General features: G+C 36.4%; 1 pseudogene; it reads right to left on the reverse strand.

Annotated features, from left to right (window-relative positions):
- Nucleotides 1-22,354: 22,354 nt before the first annotated feature.
- On the reverse strand, nt 22,355-22,673 carry LOC115306725 (annotated as a pseudogene).
- Between the last annotated feature and the right edge of the window lie 1,311 nt (nt 22,674-23,984).

Below are 23,984 nucleotides of genomic sequence, written 5' to 3' on the forward strand. Positions count from 1 at the left end.
GAAGACCTCAGGTTAAGAAACATGGGGATCTTTTAGAAATGTTCTTTTGGCATAGAACACTCACCATAATAAAGTTACAGTGCTCAAGCAGTCTAAACTGTCCAGCTCAGAGCTTTGGCCATGAGATGATTAATATGAGCACTGCTGGAGTATTTGAAATAGTTCAGATGTGAGTTCAAACCCCATAGTCACTATTTATTTCTCTGTCACCAAAGGACTTATCCTCTGTTAAGTCTTAATTTCCTAATCTTCAAAACTGGGATAGTTGTATCTACGTCTTAGATGCTCAGGAAATTATAGCTAAGCCTCTTGTTGGATGATCATGGCTACAAACAACAAATGAGAGCTCAAAACAGATCATCTATGTGGAGTTGGTCAAGCAACTTTTATAAAGTTATTTTTACATGCAATCTCCCTTTATTCCAATCTTATTCCCATTTTCCTTTCTAGGATCAGGGAAAGAAGTTGGGGCATAAAGAAAAGGACAGAAGCAAAAAACAGGCAAGAGGGAGCTGGTGAATAAAAACCTACTTACTTACGTCTTGACTATTTATGATACTTTGAAATATGTTCTCTTGTTCTTCTCTTTTTAAGCTGAATTTCTCGATTTGTCACTAGTTTCTCATTGTGACATTTATGGGAAATTCCCAACCCAATGAACACTCTCTCCCTTTTCCTTATTATCTCTGGTCTTGTGCAGGTCAAGGATGAGCCCAGTTAGCGATACCTTCCTCCTCACATACAGATTGAGCCAAAATTCATAGTAAAGTCTTGACAGGCTAAATCTGCCTTGTCTTGTTTATAATGTCATGATTAATACTTAAACTGGATGCATAAGATTCTCCACAGAATTTATACTTTACTATTCACCTCTGACCTTTTTTCTATATTCAAGCTCAAATATATTCACCCTATTTTCTATATGATGGCCTCTTTTTTTCTATATTCAAGCACTCGAAGCCATATAAGTAACCACTAAATTATTTTCATCTCATCTTGGCTATAGCCTACAAAGCTGCAAACACAGAACAGTGATCCATCCCTTGTAATGGTATTAATTCCAAGGAAGACAAATCTCTTTAGAATCATTAGGTAAGATTTGCCTACAACTGAACCAACTGAACACCTGCTATTAAACCTCAAGACTTTACTATCATTTTCTGGTTCAACACCGTCAGTAGACTCTATGAATTTTTCAAACTATACACTCCTGGTGACAGACTACAGCCTACATGACAAACAGTAGTGTTTTTTGATGGGTTCTTGATTTTTAGTTATAGAAAGCTCAAATTCCTTTAACAGTAGAAAAATTCAGGAAATTGCTTATCTTGATTTGTCCCCATGTCTAAGTTCAGGTTTCCACACAAACACAAACAAAGACTGATTTAGGAAAATGGGCACTAGGTATTTTTGGGAAATGATATCAGGAAGCAGCAATGAAGGGCCCAAAAGATTGAAGTAGAGACCAAGAAGGCACAGCCCATAGTGGATGTGGGATTGGGTAGTTACCACTCTTTAACACTCTAAGGAACTATCCCTCTGAAGGACAGGATGCTGAGCATTGATGCAAAGTTTGGAGGATACTTCTAGAAGCACCAACCATCCTTATGCCTAGGACTTGCCTACCTGTGAGCTGAAGGAGCCTGAGCTGGGATGATTCTCAGGCACAGGAACTGTCTATTGCAGCTACACTTGGATTCAACCTGATGCATTCTGGGACACTGAGTCTCTGCTTTTGTCATTTCCAAGCATAATCCAAACATATAAGATGTTTTCACTGGCGATATGTCTAGAAATTATTGGTGGGAAATAATCAATACAAATTTCAAAAGTCCTAAGACAGTTGAAAACATTTTTAATTAAAATTCATGAAATTTCATCTTATAGAAAAATACACAGCACTATTAGAACTACTTTATACTAACAGAGTGCACTGAAAACCTAAACCATCGTGGAACTAGATCTCATATTTGAGGTAAATTTCCCTTTCTTTTTAGGTGTTTGCAAAGCCTTTTTCCCTTCCCTCATCTTTGTTATTGTCTCATCTTTTTAAAGCAATCTCTACACCAAACATGGGGCTTCAACTCATGACCCCAAGATCAAGATTCAGATGCTCTGCTGACTGAGTCTGTCAGGGCCCCCCAACCTTAACTCATCTTGTATATATAATTTTTTATGGGTTCATCATGACCAGTATTTCATTTTGAATGAGATTTCTTCAAAATGAACTCTTACTTTGTCCAAATTTAGACAAGATTGTCCCAGATGGGGTCACCTGACTTAGGTCTATTTGCAGATGAGTGAGAGGAAGAAAGCTGAGAAGTCCTTCCAGAGAGAACTTTTCTTCATAAAATAGGGAAGAGCCAATAATGAGGATTTGACTGAGTGAAATTAGCCTGAATTAGCCTGAATTGTCTCAAGAGCAGAGCCTAAGGCACAAGGTCAGATCAGGAAATAAAGGGAAGCAAAGCAAAGGAAGATGGGAAGCAATGGAATGTGATGATTTGAATGTATCTTTAGAAAGATAGATGATATGTAGACAGACAGATAGATATGTATTTATCTGTCAGCAAACCAACACTTAAGTTTCTTGTTCAGCTCTCCAAGAAAGGGAAGGTGGAGGTCAACCAAAGAGCACTTGACTGCTCAGCACCAGTTACTAACCTGGCTCCAAGACTTCCCTTTGCTCCGTATAAGGAAAGTAACCCTGTTTTAACCAATCAGCAGATGCCTTGTGCCTGCTCACTTTAGTCTATCAAAATGTTGTGCCTTGTACAGCTCTTCAAAGAACCCATTTTCTAGACTCCATTCCAAATAACCCTCACTTTGCATAAAATTAGAACTGTTAGATAAAAGCCAACTAGACGAGTAAATTGTCGAGATAAGATTATTTTAATAGTCATGAGCTCAAATTTCAGTCATAGAGTCCACAAACCCTACATTGATATCGATATATCACAAATTACACACATATTTATATCTCTATATATGAAGGCTTATGGACTAAATGATATGAAATTATATCTATATCATCTTAAATGTATATCTTATGATTATCTTATAATTACAATGATCTAACAATTGAGATGATAATTTATGATGTTTTTATGTCTTGTATTTATAATATATAATCTTAAAATTATCAATATAAATTATATATATACACTTTCATAGTATACCTTACATATATCACAATTATATATATTTTTTATATTTGTTTATGTCTATTTATTTAAATATTTCCATCTGACTTTATTTTTGGCTGAAACTATTCTCCTGCCTCATGTGGAAAATTTAATGCACTTGCTCCTAGGTGAGCTCTGTCAATTTCTGTTTTCTCTGGCAATGTAGTTTTAAAATTCAATCGTTGCAGACTGCTTTCATAGTCTCTTCCATCGGTGTTGATGCCTGGCTGGAGGTTTATTAACCACCTCTGCACAGCTTCTGCCTGTTTTGTGCTGGCCCCTCTGTGCCCACTTCTGAGCTGACCATCTGCTGCAGTGAGGCCAGCTGAGGGGTCCTCCCCCACTCCTTTTTTCAGTCACTTCCCCAGAGTGCGACCAAAGGATTCTGACTTTAATGAGTTCTCTCTGCCCTGAGGTTACATCCATAGCCAACTGGGGGTGGGGAGAGTGTGGAGAAGACTGACTGCTCTTCTGCCTCCTTCTGGGAGCACAGCAGCACTGCAGGACGTGACTCCGCCCAGAAAAGCGGCTTCAAATTAGATATGACTTTGTAAGTTCTGATCCACTCTACTGTTTGTGGGCAAAAGTGGTGCTGAGGAAACCTTCTCACCCAGGACAGGAACTGTTGACAGATGAAGCAAGAGACTGAAAGGAATAGCACATCCTAAGAAAAGCCAAGGGGACGTAGGCAATGGGACAGGTGCCTTCCCTGTCATTGGCTGCTTCTTGACCCACCTGCCGTTCACACCTTTGCTCGTATTGTTTTCAGTAAATATTTTAGAGACCATAAAAGCTGTTGCATTTAAAAGAAAAATTGGTAGGTTGCAGTTTGAAAACAACAGAATAAAACAGCAATATGGTAGTTTTGAATCATTTGGCAAGAGATCGGGTAAGCATTTGAAATCATTCAGGAAGCGGGTCTCTGTGGCCAAAAGACTGATTAACTGCCAGTGACTCGTAGTGAATTGATCCAGTTTAGTCGAGGGCATCCAAAGACCTTCTGACAGGGAAAGGATAAAAAGTTTATATCCCATTTCAGACCAGGCTTCTGACAAAGCTCTTGGTTAGAGAAGGAAGTCTTCCTTTTCAGGTTTTACGGATGATCATTGTTAAACCTTTCCCTCCTGAAGGGAGTCACGGAGAGTGAAACCCAGAGACACAAACGGAGATGGTGGATGAGTTTATTTTAGTTCAGCGGACCGGCCCCTCCTGAGTGTTGGCAAGCGCTTCAGGAGAGAGTGCTGCCAAGCAGGAGCTCAGGGCTTTTAAGGGCTTTGGCAAGACAAAATAAGTAATCAATCATAGTTTACAGCATTCTATAGTTATCAATCATATTTCGACACACAAACGTTTTTGTCTTAGGAGAAACTTGAAGTGACCAATCATAGGTCCGAAGAGGAGGCAAAGCAGGTGCACAGAAGCAAGAACTTTGGGGTTAAAGCATGGGATCTAGCAACAGTATCTTAGAGTCTGGTGACAGTATCTTAGAAAAGAAATCAACCTTAATTTATGGGTTGTATTTTAGGACTGCCAGAGCTTAATTTCCCAGCCCTTGATTGTTCAAGCAGAGAAGTGAAACAATGGTTGGTATGTTTTCATTAGGGTCAGCTTGACCCAAGGAGGGTCTTACATCATGATACACAAACCCCATGATATTTTGAAGACAGAACATCATGGTGAAGTTCCTTTTTCAATATCCCACAGTGTCATAGTTCATTTAGACTGCTATTCCACAGGCAGGGTAGCTTATAAACAACAGAAATTGATTTCTCACAGTTTTGGGAACTGAAAGTCTAAGATCACAGCACTGGCAAATTCGATGTCTGGTAAGAATTGCTTACTCACTGATGGCTTTCTTTTCACTGTAAATGCAGATGGCAGAGGGGTAAGCAAGCTCTCTGGGGCCTATTTTATAAGGTAATTAATGCCACTTAAAGGCTCTGCCCTTATAACATAATCATTTCCTAAAGACCCCACCACCTAATACCACCACCTTGGGGGATAGGATTTCAACATATGAATTTTGAGGGGACACCAACATTCAGACCATAGTACATGGCAAGATTAGATAAGAAAGGGACCAACGGTAATTGGATAATCTTTAGCCTCTGTTGGGTAGAGGGAACAAGCAGACTGCAGTGGGCATGAGTGCAGCATCATGAGTGTTCTGCAGGTGTTTCTAATAGAGAAGGGAACATTTTAAGGTAAATGCTCAAACTACATACTGATCTAAAGAAAATGTGCCTGATAAACTCTCTTACCATGTTGATATATTGGATGTAATATGCTTAAAATCACTTCAGTATAGACAGCATGATATATTTGTGAATGAGAAGATTATCTGTGGACAACTGGTTAATCTTTGAGGTGTTTTAATCACAAATACACATACCAGAGGTGGTTAATGAGCCTTTGAAACGCTCCTCTCTGAAGCCTTGACCCAAATCTCAGTCCTCACTACCAAATTTATAAATCATTGTAAATGTAAGAATTAGTGTCTCATTGATGCAATGAACTTGTTCATGGTATATGGGTTGGTTGAAAATACTATACTGATACTTCCTCTATTGCATGAAGGGGGCATAAGAAACTGAGGAGTCTACTAGCCCACCTCAAGAGTAACTCTTTAGGTCTAGAATCCCATTTGACCCCCTAATGGAGTGTTCTGTTTCTTGAGCTGATCAAAACTTCACTTGAGCTATCTTAAAACAGTGGAGTTAACCTCTCGGCCAACGTGCTTAATGAAGTACTTAGAGGAACATAGAACAGAAATTCACAGAGCTCACTGAAAAGGATAATTTTTGCCCTGGGGCCTGTTATGAGTAAATATTCCTATTGCAATAAAATTTGGTCTAGAATTTGCTTTCATTACAATGTGCTATCTAGTAGGAAAATTGTGGGAAAAGAGACCTATAGTCATTACTTAGTACTCAGTACAAAGTACCCACATTTATAAACAAACACACAAACACACATCTGGAAAACTGTGAACAGGAAAACACATTGTTTGGTTAATTTTAAAGCACATGTTTTCATCTCCAAAACAGTAGCAGAACACCATCCCCTGCCAGAGTCCAGCTCCAGCAGGTCCAGTGTTCCCTGAAGGATGGACGGTGTCTGCAAGAGAGAGAAAGAGAGCTTCGAGTTTCTTTCTGATCACCAGGCAGGCATCTCTGCACTGTCTGTTTTGGTGTCTATTTTTATTGGTCAAGTGATGACATGATATCAGAAAATAGAATTTTTTACAGTGGCTAATTCTTTGTGATAAGATGCTTTATTTAGCAAAAGTGTACAGAAACAGGTTTTACAGAAATATTTTTGTAGAACCATCCCATTCATTCTTGGCTTCAGTCCCCCAGAACAAGAAAGTAACAAACTTATCTTATTTTATATGGGTTGGGGTTTTTTGCCCATATTTATGACTTTGTTTTTAATTAACAAGTTATAACCAAGTCATGTAATGCACTTACAGTGAGGTTGAGTAAATGTTATAACCAAGAGAATAACAGGATGTTTTAAATAAAAAACAGGATAACATACATTATTTAAGTATTTAATGCTAAGATTAAAACATAGGTTAAGTTGTATGTAGATACACTAGGAGTTACTTATTTGGTGCATTAACCACAAAAGAAAGAATGTTAAGTTGCTTGAGAAAGCCCTTTCTTTGATGCAAGCACAATGGGGACCCTGTGTGTTGGCCTTGCACCTGGGTTTCCATTTTCTTATCTATCCTCAACTGAAGTCAGTACAAGGGAAGATATTTGTAGAATGTGGACCTTGGGAAGGGACTATGCTCTGTCCTTGTTTTCTCCTTCTTAACTCCAAACTAGGCTCCTTTTTTCCGGGCCAGACTTAAATGCAACTCTTGTGTTTTTAACCCCTTTATAGTCTATGTTTCAAATCTATAGGAGCCTATTTGAAGAGTCTTTCGACAAACATGTACAGTGCTTTGATCTAAAATCTCCTTTGTAGGGGTGGGAATATGTTTCTTCTCATGAGGTAACTGGGTAGGGAATATCGACCTGATTTGGAACATTGTGAGGCCTAATCAATAACAGCAGTCCCATTCCCAGTATGGGCCAGGAGTGGAAGGAGACACCAGTTTCGCTTCATGGCAGGAGCTGTGCAAACATCTGCCATTTCCTTGCTGTGACTGTGTCATCTAGCGAGGCCAATGTGGTTCCCAGCAATCCCCCATGCTAAATTTTGGACTGTCCTCAAATTGTGCATTTTCTCACTTGATGACTGCTTTTGTATGAATTTCTAAATGCTACCTTTAGTAACAAATGCTTTACAAATTTGCAAACCCAAATTCACCTTAAGGTAACAAATAATTAAACCAAAAAAATTGGAAGAAATTAACACTGAAGGTGACCCAGAGCTCTCAGCAAATTTCAAATTCTCTTTGAAGCAGAGAGTATGGTTCACCTTTCTGAAGACTTTCACATCAGTTTTATCTTACAAACAGGTTAACATGACATGGATTTTCCCCGTATCAGGCAATGACTTGAAAGCCTAATTAAACCCATATTTTAAGTTTTATTGATTTTTCTCCTTAGATTTTTCTCACAGAGGCAAAGGAAATGACGTTTAGTTAGTTTCCAGGGCATGAGTTTGGAATGCTATAAAGAGAATCAAAGTTGATCCAGCAATGGTGGGAATAGAAGGCAGAAGGGGCCATGCCTATGCTTACTCTTATTCTGTTACAGCTGCTTAAATTGTATGTATTTGTTTCAAGACTACTGAACTGCTTTATTATATTGTGCTGTGATGTTTACTTTTTTTTTTTTTTTTTAACATTTATTTATTGAGAGCCAGAGCGGGACAGGGCACGAGCAGGAGAGGGGCAGAGACAGGGAGTCACAGAATCCAAAGCCGGCTCCAGGCTCTGAGCTGTCAGCACAGAGCCCGATGTGGGAGTTGAAGTCCGCAAACCGAACGGCGAGATCATGACCGGAGCTGAAGTCGGATGCCCGACCGACCGAGCCACCCAGGCGCGCCTGTGCTGTGAGGTTTGTAAAGATGATGGTGGAAGAAGACAATTAGGAAATGCTTCGTGTATCCACTGGAGCACCTTCTTTAGGGCTGGTCTATGACAAAGTATGGATTAAAGTTTTTTTGGAGGTGGCTTTCCAATTTCCCTTTAAGTAGCCTGTTAGAGTGAGGTGACAGATGCCATCACCACTATTTTGATTGCTAGAGGACGATGAGTTGAAGTTAATAAACTGATATACCTGAAATGCTATAGTCACCTCAACACAAGGTCGTGAGGGCTATTTCTGATCATTCTGAGTGAGTTTCAAGCTTTCAGGTTTACTAACTTTAAGTTGAAAGCACTAATATCTACATATTTACATCAATTTTGAAAGACACATTTAGCAAACATTTATTGGTTAACACTATGTTTGAGGCACATTGTTGAATGCGGAAAATATAAGTGGTCAAAATGGTACCAGATTACAACTAAACAATGACAATTAACAGAAAGAATATGAAAAAAGAAAGAAAAATATAATGTAATATATATAAAACATATATTTCAAAATATACTTTTGAAAAAATAACCCTGTTTGGAACGTCCACCTTCCTGAATATAACATGTAGGTCCTAATTTTGGCTGTTTACAAAAACTGCCTTTGAAATGTTTGTTACAGGGCTGATGGTCATCTCCTCCCCTCCCTTCCAGAGCTACCTAATCAGCATAAGCAGAATTTCAGAGGCCTCAGGAGCAGCCTTCCACAGACAGGAAATCACCACACATGGTCATGGTTTGTGGTGGGTGTTGAGAACCACTGGTCCAGCCAAGCAGTTGGGAAGGAATCTTAATTTCCCTTCATCCTCTCCCTTCCTTTGAAGCTTCATTACCAAGTTCAGTGAAAGCAAAGTGAAGAGCTATTTGCCAAACCACCTTCACACTTGGAAAATTAGGTGTATTTCCCAAATCTGAGTCTCCCTCAAACACTAATGACCACAACAGTCAAGAAGAGGAGATGAATCTGGACTACAGCACAAGCTGCACCAGGAAATCTGATTAAAGGCCAGATGTTGCAACATCAGATCTTACATTGCTTTCACTCTGTCTCAAGCTGGTAACAGGATCTCCAGCTGCCCTCGCGGCATTCACTGCAGGGGGCAATGTACTTTCTATGATTTACATTCAGATCCTTCAGAGCATTTCTTCCACAGTCCATTCCATCCTGGGAATTAGTTTCCCCAATTAAAAATTTTTTTTTAAATCCACTGATACTTTGTGTTTATTTGCCTTTATTTTTAATTTAAAAAGATGGTTAAAGTATTTACTTATATTGTATTCACAGAATGGAAATACACCTGACCTAACTGCTAATTCCTCTTACCAGAGGACATCTCTCTTTGAAAAACTTGTAGGTCACAACGATCCTCTTCCTCACAGCTATTCATGATCTTAGTCTTACATATGATTACATATGCTCTAGGTCCACTGGGTGCAGTTTAGAATTTCTCATAGGAGTATGTGATCCTAAATGCATAATAAATGCTGGATTTGACATTAATTTCATGTGTTTATGTTTTGTCTTCCAAAGTAGATGTTAAACTCTTTGTCTGCAAATATGCTTCTGCAAATTCAAGAAGAGACTGTATCCATGGAAATTTTTACTTATTAAAAACTCTGAAGTTGCAGGGCACCCAAGGGCTCAGTCAGATAAGTGTCTGACTCTTAATTTTGGCTCAAGTCATGATCCCTGGGTCCTGCAATCAAGCCCCGCAAGCCCCATGTCAGGCTCTGTGCTGACAGGGAGGAGTTTGCTTGGAATTATCTTTCCCTCTCTCTTGGCCTGCCACCCTGAATGCAAGAGCATCCTATCTCAAAAACAAAACAAAACAAAACAAAAAAACCCTGAAGTTGAATTGCTCCTGCCCACTGATGCTTAATTACCATTGGTTTTACAAGTAAACAAGAAAAAAGGAAGCTTTTTCTGAAATTGCTACTTAAAAGTACAGAATGTTCAGCTTTTTTATAGGCATTAAAGGTTGCTACATGAATCCTATCATTTCTAAGAAACTTTTTTTTAAGTACAGCTGATTTATTCTGTACTCACTTAAAATAAAATCTCCCAAGTATTGTGTGATTTTTTTTTTTTAGTACATTTTACAAGTCTTAGGAAAACTTGGCTATAGATTTTAGAAATCTCTCTGTGGGTCCTTCTGAAAGGGTTCTTTCAGAAAGATAATTCCATTATGGTCTAACTAAGGTGGCTTAGTTCCTTGTGTGGTTAATTATAAACAATGCAACATGAATCAAGGTTTGGATAGATTTATGATGCTTCTTTTCCTGGGGGTTTTCAAAGGCATTTTATTGCCTTATTTGGGGCCTCTATCTGAAAGTTTACCTTAGAATAAAAGATCACATAATAGCACATGTCTTGTAAAGATTTTCTAAAATCCAGTAAGTTATTAATCAAGGATTTTATTTTTCTTCCTAGTTCGAAGTATTCACTTATTCATTAAGCACTCTAACCTACTACGTTGCAGGAAGTTTTAAAGCGGCTTTCTATGTAATTCCAATTACTTTAGATCTGAAATCAAATTGGGAGATGTAATAAACTGCCAGTTATTCATACAAGCTAGAGACAAAAATAAACCAATGGTCAAAATGTAATATCACGACATGGTCTTGCCCTAGGGAAAAATTATTTAGATTACAAGGAACAGAACCGGCCTGTACTAGCTGTTAAAAAAAAAAAAAAAGAGGTGGGAGAAGATTTAATAGAAGGATTATCTCACAATGACTTGTGCAGTTAGGTGTCAAGTTAACAAAACCACTCTCAAGCTCAGAAAGTGAAAAGGTGTGGCATGGCCTCTCTGCTTAATTCTTGGAATCTGTCCCATTTTTCTTACTCCTCTGCAGACTGACTTTTTTATGTCTACTGTAGACATGGCTACTTCAGTACTATTCATGTCATTTTTTTCAATTCTACAACTTAAGAAAATGGATTAGAACTTACTTCCTAACTCTGTGAAGAAAGAATCTGATTGACCCAATTTTTTTCCAAGTGTCCTTAGGTGTCCTGAGGTCCAATGACCAATGGTTACTGCTTAAGAGGTGGCCAGGAGTTGGGCTTTCAAGCTCTGCCAAGGACATAATTGTAGACCTCATGAAAAGAAACATACACAGGACAGACAATGTGGCCAATATAAATAACTCATCAAGAGAAGATGCCAGAAAGATGTATATGGATAAAGGGCAAGAGAAGGTGGTGATTACACTGTATGAAACACCTAAGAACAGCAATAATAAACATAAGTGATAAATAACAGAAGAGCATTACTTTCTTAAACCTAATTAACTTCTACCATAATAATTTATTTTAAATGAAAGTAAAACCAATTTCTTCCTATGTTAATTGACTCAGGCACTTATCATATCATGCTAGGAAAGATAATTGTTTTTGTTTACTTTTCAGTCTGAGTTAGAATGCGGGACATGGGGTGAATGGTGGTACAGGTGTGTATATAGAAAAATACATAAAATAGCTCTTGCTTGCAAAAAGCTAGGGTCACTGGGGAAACAAGTGTAAAAACCACAGTTGCATATTGTCTCTATATTATCTATATTAGTTGATATGAGCTGTAAGATCTATATAAAAATTAAAAAGAAATGAGCCTCCTACTTGCAGTAATGGAAAGTCAGATAATTCAGAGCAGCACTCACTCAGATGACATTTTAAAAAATGAACAAAAAATTTTTTAAAAATATATATTGGCATCATATAGATATGAAAATTTTGAAAATTTCCTAGGCCAAGATTTAAGGGAAGATGGGAAGACAGACATAAGCATTTGGAACTGCTTTTCAGGGGCATTTGCTGATTCCTAAAGGGGCTTATTTAGCATGGGGTACAGAAAAACGGCAGTGTCCCCAACAACTGAGGAATTTGGTGCAATCTTGTATTTGGGTTGGGACCCCAAATGGCTTAATCATAAAAGTAAGGAAGAACCTGAGATAAACTCTTCCCTATATGGACTATGGCCCAATGTCAAATGATTATAAGTTTGATAAATTCTAAAATTGGATTAAGGTAATTCTAGGCAAGAGATTACGGTGAGCACAGGTGCACAACAGAAGCCAACAAAAAATAATTTTGATTGGAACATAACATAAGCTAGGCCTCAAGTTATTTCTTTAAGGAATTTTTCAAATAAAGTGTCTGAAACACAATCAGTGATAATCAGGCAATGATAATGCAACCAGAGATAACACCGAGACAGGAAAAAACATGCATATGAACCAGTAGAAACAATAAATAGTGAGTCTCACTGAAGCTGGTTCTTATATCTGAACTAATGGACACAGACTTCAAATAGACTTTAAAATAACTATGTTCAATGAGATAATGAAGGGATTAAAAATTTCAACAGAAAGGTGGAGTACAAAAAATTACATCTGTAAAAAGGAATAAAAGAGAAATTTTAGAGCTAAAGATTCTGAGAAAACTGAGAACTCAGTGGATAAGTATAACAACTGATTAGGCACAGCTAAAAAAGAATCAGTTAAGTGGGAAAGTAGATCAAAAGAAACTACACGGAGTAAAGAACAGAAAGATAAATGAATGTTATGCGCCAAAGGAGTAAGAGAAATAGATAATACAGTGAAAAGAGTAAACATGCATATATTTCCTTCCTCAGAAGAAGAGAGTATGTGGCAGAAGCAATATTTAAAAAGATAATGGCTATGAATTCTCCAAAACTGATCAAAGACATCATCCACAGATTTAAGAAGTCCAAGCATGAAAAATACAGAGAAATCCACACCTATAACATGTCAGAGTAAAATTTCAGACAACCAAATATAAAGAGACAATCTTAAAAACAGGCAGAGGAAAAGAGATACTATATTCAAATGAGTAATAATTAGTATAAGAGATGATTTATTAAAAAATATAGTGATATTTTCAATGGACTAAAAGAAAATAATTTATTTCTATACTATTGAAAATATCATCCAAATTTAAGCTAAAGTGATATCCTCAGGCTAAAAAAAAAAATACTAAAGAATTCATCACCAGTAAAACTACCAAGGTAATAATAGTCTCTACATAGAAGGACATAGTCCTAGATAAATTTTAAAAATTCATGATGTAGTAAAAAATAAAGAAAAATGTAACTAAGTGGGTAAAATATAGGAAAATTTGCCTCATAAACCTGTTATAATATCTTATGAGGTTTAACACACACACACACACACACACACACACACACACACCTGTTCTGGAATGATCCTGGGCTCACTGGTTATCCTTACAAGCAATCTACTAAAGAGAGACTGGCAGAAGTGTTTTATTTTGAAGCTTATGAAACTTGTTGATAAAACGCTTTCTTCCCTACCCCCGCTTTACCCACCCTTCCACAAAAAATAGAAGGAAGTTGTTCAAAGCAGTCAAAGCCGTGACTGGCATATCTCACTATTCCGTAACATCAAGGGAAATGGGGCTGGGGCTGCCATCTTTTGCTTCCCTAGGCAGCAGGCAGTAAGCTACAGAGAGAGAGCAGCTGGCAGTGCGAGGCATGCGGGACCCTCTGAACTACCCTGAATCTTGCAGTGACTACTGAGGTTGGTCAGGACACATAGCTCATACAAATAAGGGGTCTTGAAGCACCAGGAAAAAAAAAAATATATATATATATATATAGCATTGTCTTTAACAAGTCAAAATTGAAGTATAAATAATTATCTGGAAACATTTAGCATGTTTCTATGTTTTTAAAATCACATTTCATATGGCTCAAGCAAAACATAAATTCTCAATGTTGTAATACACTTATCATAAAACAGACATATAGTCCATTTGCAAAGGAACAACAGTTGTAACTGAGTTTATATTAGCTCCTTTTTCCAGAAACTTCCCTTTTTCAAAATAAAACACTACAATAATTACAGGGACAGCCGGGTGGCTGAGTCCATTGAGTGTCTGGCTCTTGATCTTGGCTCAGGTCATGATCTCAGGGTTCATGGGATCAAGTCCCATTTTGGCTTGGAATTCTCTTTCTCCTCTTTCTCTGCCCCAACCCCATTCATGCGCGCTCTCTCGCTCTCTCTCTATCTCTCAAAATAAATAAATAAACATTTTTAAAAATACCACAATAATTACAGTGAAATATATAAATATAAGTAGACATACTTAAACCTACAACTTTCTAACATCTTTCTGACTCATCCCTTCCTTTTAAAAATTGGGTTAATGCAATCAGTTTCAAAGTGACATGATGGGGAATACTAAAAGTTAGAAAGATTATTGTGATAATTTAATAGGAGCTTATAGATGCTGAATACTGTCATAGGTGATGCAATAAAGCCCAACCTTTCAGAAATACTTCAATATAATTTTGGCTTAATTTATGCTTCCAGATGAATTAATTCAAACGTCTTCACATAAACAGACAAATAATATCAAAATTCACTGCTGTAGATACCCCATGTAGATGAATTTTGTTGAATTCTAGATAATAAGTAGAAAAAGCACCTGTTATGTAAGAAATAGTTATATAAAAACTGAGAGGACAAACAGGTTAACAGTACATAAGATGCACTATTTCAGTGAATGCTACATTTTTACAAAGAATTAGGGTTTAAAATAATGATAATTGGGTATCAAGCTCCCAGGGAAATATTTACTGAAATTGTTAATATTTTCTGAAAAACAACACAAAAATGTGGTATTTGCCAAAGAGAACCAATAAAGACAATTTCTTTCTTGAACTACTGAATTTTATACTTCTCTTAGTCATCCCAAGAATTCATAATCATGAAGAAAATAGGATTATATACTTTGAAACAGACAAAGACTGTCTTCTGCAGAGCTATCAGTGACAGGGACAGCGTTAGAGAGTGCAGAAAAGCTCTCATCAACCACATCATGTCTCAATTTAAAATTCCAGCACTGACATATTGTAACAATGACAGCAAAGAAGCCCTTTCGCCAGTCGCACAATAAAGAGATAGCATGATATCCATCAAAAAGATTAAGTAATGAAACAGGACACATTTCTGTCACTTCTACATCCACCTGCTGTGCAAGTACATAAAGAGAAAAAGAAGCCGTCAGTTTGAACAGCATTTTCCAATCTGGAAGCTTTTAGGAAAATTACAGGGCACTGAAGAATTACAGTTCCCATTAGACCTGATTGGTGTCATAGTCAAAAGGGGGATAGATTTCTTGTCCTTTTGCAGTAGGAATTTGTCTTCCATGAGCAAAGATAATTACTTCCCACAGTCACACAACTAAAGTTATAGCTAATCAAAGAAATCGCCCCTTGGAGTAAAGCCTTCATGGGCTCCTGATTTAATACTAAATTGATTCTGATTTTCATAAATGAATAGCAGCTTTGACTGTGTTGTCAGTATCTGAACAGGTAGTAATGTTTCTGGACCAAGGTTGCTCCAAGGTTCTGTCCTGGAAAAATATCTGGCTCCTGCTTATCTTGGTAGGTGTTCTGATTCCAAATAAGCTAAAAGCTTTCATTACCCAAGTAGAATCATTAGGATGATCATATTAAACAAGATTCACTTCTCATCTTTCCTAGTCAAGGGAGAAATGTTTGACAATAGCAGCCATTTCACTCAGAATCACTAATTACAATTCTTAGCACTGCTTTTTTCTGAATTTTAGCTCAGAGAACAACGAACACATAACTGTGTATTCAGCAAAGGAAAGAAAAGAGAAAGCTGCCAATTTAATGATTTAACCATATCTAAATCAACTGTGTACTGAGCACAAGAGGTCTTAGCAGTAGAAAATCATTTAATAAAGGCTTCAGGAAATCTGACCAAGATAGAGAAAACATATTTATGCCTCATAAATAAAAATACTGGTGTACTTGTCAAGCTACCCAGTCTGAATTTTATGAAAGTGCTTAATAAGTACATAAACTTAATAGAGATTCTTGGACCAGAAACCTGACTTTTCTATTACACTTGGTAAAAGAAAAAGAAATCATAGAAAAGTCAAAGTCACAATTAAAACAAAGCTGTATGAAATATAATTGAATGATTAGGTTAAATTCCATTTAGTATTTGATATACAAATTGTCATTTTAAACATATCCTCACAAAGAGTAAACTAAAATGTCTAAAGCAAGTCTATACAAATTGCCTAATGGAAAATTGTCAAATGGAAGCAACTGAAAAGTCTACTTTCAGGTCTGTTACCTAATTTTATTTTGGTTGCTCTAACATTAGTAAGGTAAAACTGTTATATGCAATTAGAAATATTGCAGAAAGACCAGGGTAGATCTATCTTGGTGGGAAACAGAATTTTATTAATATGGGGTAGTTTGAGACCTTAATAAAGAGACTATTTACAGAGGTGTAGGCAGTTAATTTAAAAAAACAATAAAGTACCCAGAGTACCCAGAGATAGCAGAGCAGGAAGCTATTATCATCCAAAACCTGGAAATAAGGGAATAAATAAGAGCCCAATAAGAACTGGAGTCCTGGAGTAGAGGTTGCCCAACAGAAGAAGCTATGGTCTTGAGTGCCCAAAGCCACTGGCAGGATCCTGAAACATAGCAGGGAAGAAATGGTAAAGAAGTACTTATATCTTGTCTGTCTTTTTCATTCCAGTGTTCTGTTGATGGCTTTCACTGGCTATATTGAACAAGTTTATCTAGCTAACAAGGGAATCTGGGCCATGCTGGCCCTATGCCTCAGCCATGGAAGGCAACACGTAGAGAATAGAAAGAGAAAATGAGAGGGAAGGAACCAAGTTTAGAATAATGAGCATGCAGTGTATGCCTATTGGTTGTTATGGTTCATAATACTTGTTACAAACTAATGAGAAGATATTTTTGCTGAGTTATAGTAATTTTAATTATTCCCATCTCCAATCTTTTGTGGCTATAGGTTAACTCTTTCTCCACTGTTAATTTATTTCCTTTTTTTTTTTTACTATTATAAACATTACAATAAACATTCATTACTGAGAGGTAACAGTTATATGAAAGATGTTTTTAAAATAAAATTTATTGAGATATATACACCTACAATAAAAATATCACATTTTAAGGGTACAGGTTGCTGACATTTGACAATTGTATATGACCTTTTAAACACCATACCAATCAAGATATGAAACATTTACTTCCCTTAGGGGCACCTGGGTGGCTCAGTTAAACATCTGATTTTGACTCACTTTGGTCATGATCTCATGATTACTGGGTTCTAACCCTGCATCGGGCTCTGTGCTAACAGGTCAGAGCCTGGAGACCACTTCAGATTCTGTGTCTCCTTCACTCTCTGCCCCTCCCCTGCTCACACACCCTCTCTCTCTTAAAAATAAACATCAAAAAAAGTTTGGTTTTTTACTTCCCTCTAACAATGAATCCTCATATTCTTTTGCAGTCAATCTCTTCCAACCATTACTTACTCCTGAAAAGAGTTGATCTTTTATCAAGACTAGACTTGCCTATTCTGTAAGTTCATAAAATGACATATTTACCAAATGTCTGTGAAATGCAGTCTTGTTAGAATTGTGTTACATTACTTCTGAGTCTGTCAGAAACCTGTGTGTGTGTGTGTGTGTGTGTCTCTATTTTTGTACTCTCTATTCTTTTCCATTGATTTACATGTCTAAAACATAATTCTACACTCTGATAATCATAGCTTCATAGTAAGTCTTAAAATAGTTAATATAATTCCTCCCACTTTCTTTCTTTTTTTTTTTAAATGGTTTTTATTTATTTTAGAGAGAGAGATACAGCACAAGCAGGGGAGGGTCAGAGAGAGAGGGAGATACAGAATCTGAAGCAGGCTCCAGGCTCTGGGCTAGCTATCAGCACAGAGCCCGACGTGGGGCTCAAACCCACGAATTGTGAGATCATGACCTGAGCTGAAGCCAGATGCGCAACTGACTGAGCCACCCAGGTGCCCCCCTCCCACTTTCTTTTAAAATTATATTGGCTATTCTCAATCATTTGCATTTCTATGTAAATTTTAGAATTAACTTGTCAATTTCCAAAACAAAACAAAACAAAACCCTGCTGAAATTTTTATTGGCATTGCTTTGTGTTGCTAGATAAACTTGGGAAGAATATATATATATATATCTATATATATATATATATATCTTAACATAAATGATTCTTTCAATCCATGAATATAGTATATCTTCCCAATGATTTAGATAATCTTTAATTTCTTTTAGCAATGTTTTGAAGTTTTCAACGTACAGGTCTTTTACATAATTTGTTAATTAATGTTTAAGTATTTTATGATAATTTTTATATTATAATACATTTTAGTGTCTTAAAATTTTATTTTCCATTTTTTGTTGCAAATATATAGGAATACAATTGAAATATTCTACATTGAAATTTTGTATATTGTATATTCTAAAATCCATTTATTATTATTGCAAATTCAGTTATTGTTCTAAGAGTTTTTTAGTTCATTCAGGATTTCCTATTTAAGTCATTTATGCTGCCTATAAATACATACAGTTTTATTTCTTCCCTTCCAATTTGTAGGTATGTTATTTACTTATCTCCTCTATTGCAGTGGCTAGAATAGCCAGTAAAATATTGAATGAAAATAGAGAGGGCAAAGAGGGCATCCTCTCAATGTTTCTGATATTAGGGAGAAAGAATTCAGAGTGACACCATTAAGTACGATGTTTTTTGCAAAATTTTCACAATGCCTTTTATCAACATGAGGCAGTTTTCTTCTATTCCTATTACTGAGAATTTTTACTATAATGTGTTTTAAATTTTGTCAAATGTTTTTTAAGATCATAACCTGTTTCTCCTTTTTTCTTTTCTTTTCTTTTCTTTTCTTTTCCCTTTTTTTTTCTTTTCTTTTCAAGTAGGCTCCCACACCTGGCATGGAGTCCAATGAACAGCTTGAACTCACAACCCTGAGATCAAGGGCTGAGCTGAGATGGAGAGTCAGGCACTTAACCATTGAGCCACCCAGTGGCCTCTCCCTTATTTTCATAATGTAGTGAGTTACACTGAGTTTTGAACAATGAAGCAATCTTGATTATCTGGGATCAACTGACTTAATCGTGTGGTGTTATCCTCATTTATATATTGTTGGATTTTATTTACTATTACTGTTGAGGGTTTGTTCTATGTTTATGAGTTATTGGTCTATAACATCATTTTTTTGTATTGTCTTTATAAGTTTTGTTGTCCATGTTAGTCTGCCCTCATAAAAGTAATTGAGAAATGTTCCCTCCTCCTCTATTTTGTATAAAAATTTATGTAATATTGATATTTATTCTTTCTTGAATGTTTGTTAACATTATCAATAAAGCTGAAAAGCTTGGAATTCTTTTGTGGAAAGTTTTTTAATTAAAATTTTAATTTCCTTAATGGATAAGAATCTATTCATATTTTTTATTTCTTCTTGAGTTCATTTTGGTAAATTTTGTTTTTTGAGGAATTTATCTATTTTATCAGAATTGTTGTAATAATTGTCAGAAATGTGGTTATAATACTCTCTTGTTATTCTTTTAAGACCTGTATGATCTGTAGGGATAATCTCTCTTACATTTTTTATTTTGGTAATTTGTATTCTCTTTATTATTGATTACTTTTGTTAGGGGCTTATCCATTTTATTAATCGATTCAAGTAATTAATGTTTGGATTTGTACATGTTTTCTATTTTAAGAATATCTGCCATCAATGAATTTTCTCAGTGTTCATTTATCTGAAAATTTTAATTTTATCCTTGATTTTAAAGTATATTATTAATTAACATAGGATTCTAGGTAATTTTTTTCTTTCAACATTTTAAGGATGTCCTTCTTTTCCTATCTTCCTTTAAATAATGTGTTTTTATTGCATATGCTTTTATGATTTTCTCTTCAGTTTTTAGCATTTGGCTATCATGTGCACAGGTATGGTTTTCTTTAAAATATAGTTATTATATATATATGTTCTGGTTGGTGTTTGGTGAGTTCCTTGAGTCAGGGTTTTAAGGATTTTTTTTCATAAAATTTGCAAAGTTTTCAGGCATATATTCTGAAGTTGTTTGGTGTTTTCCTGGCTCACTCTTACTTTCTTCTGATCCTAAGATTCCAATTGACATATGTTAGATAATTTGGTACTGTTCTACAAATTTTTTGAGTCCCTGTTTACATTTTTCATTTTTAAATTATTGTCCCATCTTTGGATTTGATAGTTCCTATTTATCTGGTAGGAAAAATGACATTTTTACTATTGAATATTTTTATCCAAAAATACCATATTTCCCCTATTTGTTCATATATTTCTTATACTCTTATATATTTTTTTTCTTGCAAAGACTTGCTTCTTATTTGTGGCTATCTTCATTGATTCATAGTAACTATACATTTCCAAAAATTCACAGTATATTAATAATGCTTTTAATAATTATTATTTCTTAGATTGGTGACTTTGTACTATTTCTTGATAACTGGATATTGATTATAATGGAAATTTTATGGCAAATAGTTTTATGGTAACAAAATCAAAATGCTAAAGGACAAATGACAAACTGAGAAAAATATTTGTAATGTCTATCACAGAAAAAAAGTTGATATACTTAAAAATAAAGAGCTCTTAGAAACAAACAAAAAAAACCCCAATGGAAATGAACAAAGACTACACACAAAAAAAGATACAAATAGTTTTTAACCATATTTGGGTTAAGTACCCAAAATTACCCATTTTTCAGAAAATATCCAAAATTATTCATAGTAAGAAAAACACAAATTAAAACTACACTGTTATATCTTTTTCTCACTTATCAGTTTGATAAAAATTCAAATTTGCTGAATATTGTTGGTAGCAACACCGTGAAGGAAAGGTGTCCTTGAATTGCTGAGTGGGTTTGTAAATTAATAATACAACTATTACAGAGTAGAATTTAACAACATGTAGCCAAATTATACGTGCATTTTCCTTCTTAGCAATATTAACTACTTCTATAAATCTGTCCTAAAGATGCATGACAAAAAAGATGTATAGAAAAAAGCACAATGATACATAAGGCTATCTATTCTTTGGAATAGTGTTTATAAAAAAGTAAGACCAAAAATAACCCAAATATCAATCCAACGGAGCTGGCTAAGTGAACTATAATACATGCATTGAGTAGGGTGCTATGGAGTTGTGAAAGGAATAGAGAGTATGTCTATGCATGTCCTTGGAGTCATTTCCAGAAAGCATGGCTAAGTGAAAAAGCAAAGCGGGGAAAAACACATAGTAGTATATTACACTACTGTTTATGAAAGAACGAGAGAACACATGCATTTGCTTTAATATACATTTTAAATTGAAAAGGTAATTTTAAAAAGTTCTAAGAAGGATGAAATATAGTAGACAGGACAGGGTAGAAGCTACATTTCTCTAGGTGTCAGGCATTCTGCACTATGCGCAGTTTCTTACTCCAACTAAGCAGGGAATCACCCACCTAACGCTGCATGTTACGAAACACTGGTTTATAACAGAAGGATGTATTTGAGACGAGACTCAATTCTTTTTTTTTTCAACTCTTTCAAAGGATTTATTTGCTACAGAATTGCTTGAGCCCACCAAGATAAACAAGAATTTTGCTCACAGATTTATTTTTACAAGTGCTTCAACATTCAAAAAGTAATTCTTTTTGCCAGCATTTGGCGTGTATCTAGAAGATTTTGGAAAAAGAATCTATAAAATTAGATGTCTAAAAATAGAAAAAAACCCAAACATTTAAAAATTCCTCACTTGGACAGGTCCTGAGTTGAAATCACATTCATCTGCAAGAAACTGTTGTGTGTCAGAAATGTTGTGTTTTGTGACTCCGGATCCTGATCTTGGATTTGACCAGTGAGGATTCCAGGCACCACATGAGTGAGAGGAGAGACTCATTCAGTCGGCCATGTGTCCTACCTGGCTTGTAAAGTTTTATAAATATCTCTTAAACCTGAACTTCCACGTTCTCTGATGCCAGTTGTATTAATCTGATTCTCCATACTTTTTTAAACAAATAAACAAAAATTTCCCCTGCAAGATCACATATTTAAGTATTTGTTGCTTGTGGATAGATACAGAGAAACCAAGCATGGATGTAAATTAAAAAATTCCACAATGGAGCTGTGACTCCCTGGGTGGCTGTGTAAGCTGTAAGAGAAGTCCCTCCCCGGCCTGCACTTGCTAGGCACCAGAGGTGGCCATCGGGGCAAGATCAACCTGAAGAGGGTGTGAACCGCAGTAGCTGCTCAATGGGTTTAAACGGCCAGGCATCTGCCTCCAGCTCTTCTACGGAACCAGCTAATTTCTCAATCAGAGCAACTTGCTGATCATCTTTCACCTGTTTAAGCATAGATTCCACTTGATAACAGAAAACAGATTTGCAGGGGAATCTCTCAGAATCATCTTCTAATGTCTCTCCAGCAACTCTGGGGTAGGTGAAAAGGGCTTTCCGTGGAGGGGCAAGGTCAGAGACCCTGAAACCACTTCGAGTGTCAGAAATTCCACTGACTCCAGGAGGAAGAGGCAGCCATTTCCTCTCTAGCAGAATTCTCACTTCACTCAGAGGATTTGGCACTTTCCCGTACAGCCCCGCCCCCAGGGCCAGTCAGAGCTACAGCGGCAGCATTTAAGGGGAGGACCAGGACTCAAATCTTGAAGAAAGCACCATAGCGCAGGGAGAAAGTTCATGTGCTTTAGAGTCAGTGACATCATAGTTAGAAAACTGACTTGTCCTTCAGTAGCCAGTAGGACTTTGGGGAAGTTACTTAACTTCTCTGAGCTTCAGATTTCTCACAGATAAAATTAGTACCTACCACATATGATGGTGCAAAGGCTTAAACAAATTGGCTTCACAAAGCAACACTTCTCAATGGGAATATGAGTGACCATAGTCATGATCTGATTGGAGATGTGGCTAGAAATGGCTTAAATTATGAAAATATGTGAAAAGGGGCACCTGGGTGGCTCAGTTGGTTAAGCAGCTGACTTAGGCTCAGGTCATGACCTCACGGTTTGTGAGTTTGAGCCCCATGTCCGGCTCTGTGCTGACAGCTCAGAGTCTGGAGTCTGCTTCGGATTCTGTGTCTCCTTCTCTCTCTGCCCTTCCCCTGCTCATGCTGTCTCTCAAAAATAAATAAATGTTAACAAAAAAAAAAACCTATGTGAATGATTTAATGAATAAACATTTTTTTAGAATATTTAAGATTCTCTCTGGAAAGAATGTCACTATTATAGTCATTGTTCTTTCTTGAGTAGAAGGGAAAGCACTGCAGTTAGGGTCCATTGGAACTGTGAGCTCATGGCCAGGAGTGGGTCAGGGATAGTCATACTCATATGCATACTTACGTTCATTCCAGAGAAAAATTAGGAGAACACATGTTTTACAGGCTAGAACTCAGCAGTAAAGAATATATGAATGCTGGACCCTGTGTAGCAATCACAATAGGTCTGTGAATACACTGGGGTTACCTCAGTATTTTACCCTAATCATGATAATCTCCAAAGAAAAAGGAAACTCAATGAAGGAGGAGGGAGAAACAAGGATTTAAGGGTTGTCATAAAAACAATTAAACCATATAAACAACTGTCATGTAATTAGCAAATTGCCTTTCTGTGTGACCCAGGGCAATGTCTCCAGATTTTCTCTCTCCTAGTGCTCTCCATCGCCCCAAAAACATTAAAATAAGGGAGTTGGATTGGAGGCTTCTTTACATCTCTCTCAGCTCTGCATCTCCTGAGCTGATGATGCAATCACCCCAAACATTAAAATCCCCGTCTAGCACAGTCCTTAGAATGACGGGGAGCAGGCGATACTTAAAGAGGAAGTCATTTCCTTAGCAAGT

The sequence above is a fragment of the Suricata suricatta genome, chromosome 2 (assembly GCF_006229205.1).
Source record: "Suricata suricatta isolate VVHF042 chromosome 2, meerkat_22Aug2017_6uvM2_HiC, whole genome shotgun sequence".
NCBI classification, from domain to species: Eukaryota; Metazoa; Chordata; class Mammalia; order Carnivora; family Herpestidae; genus Suricata; species Suricata suricatta.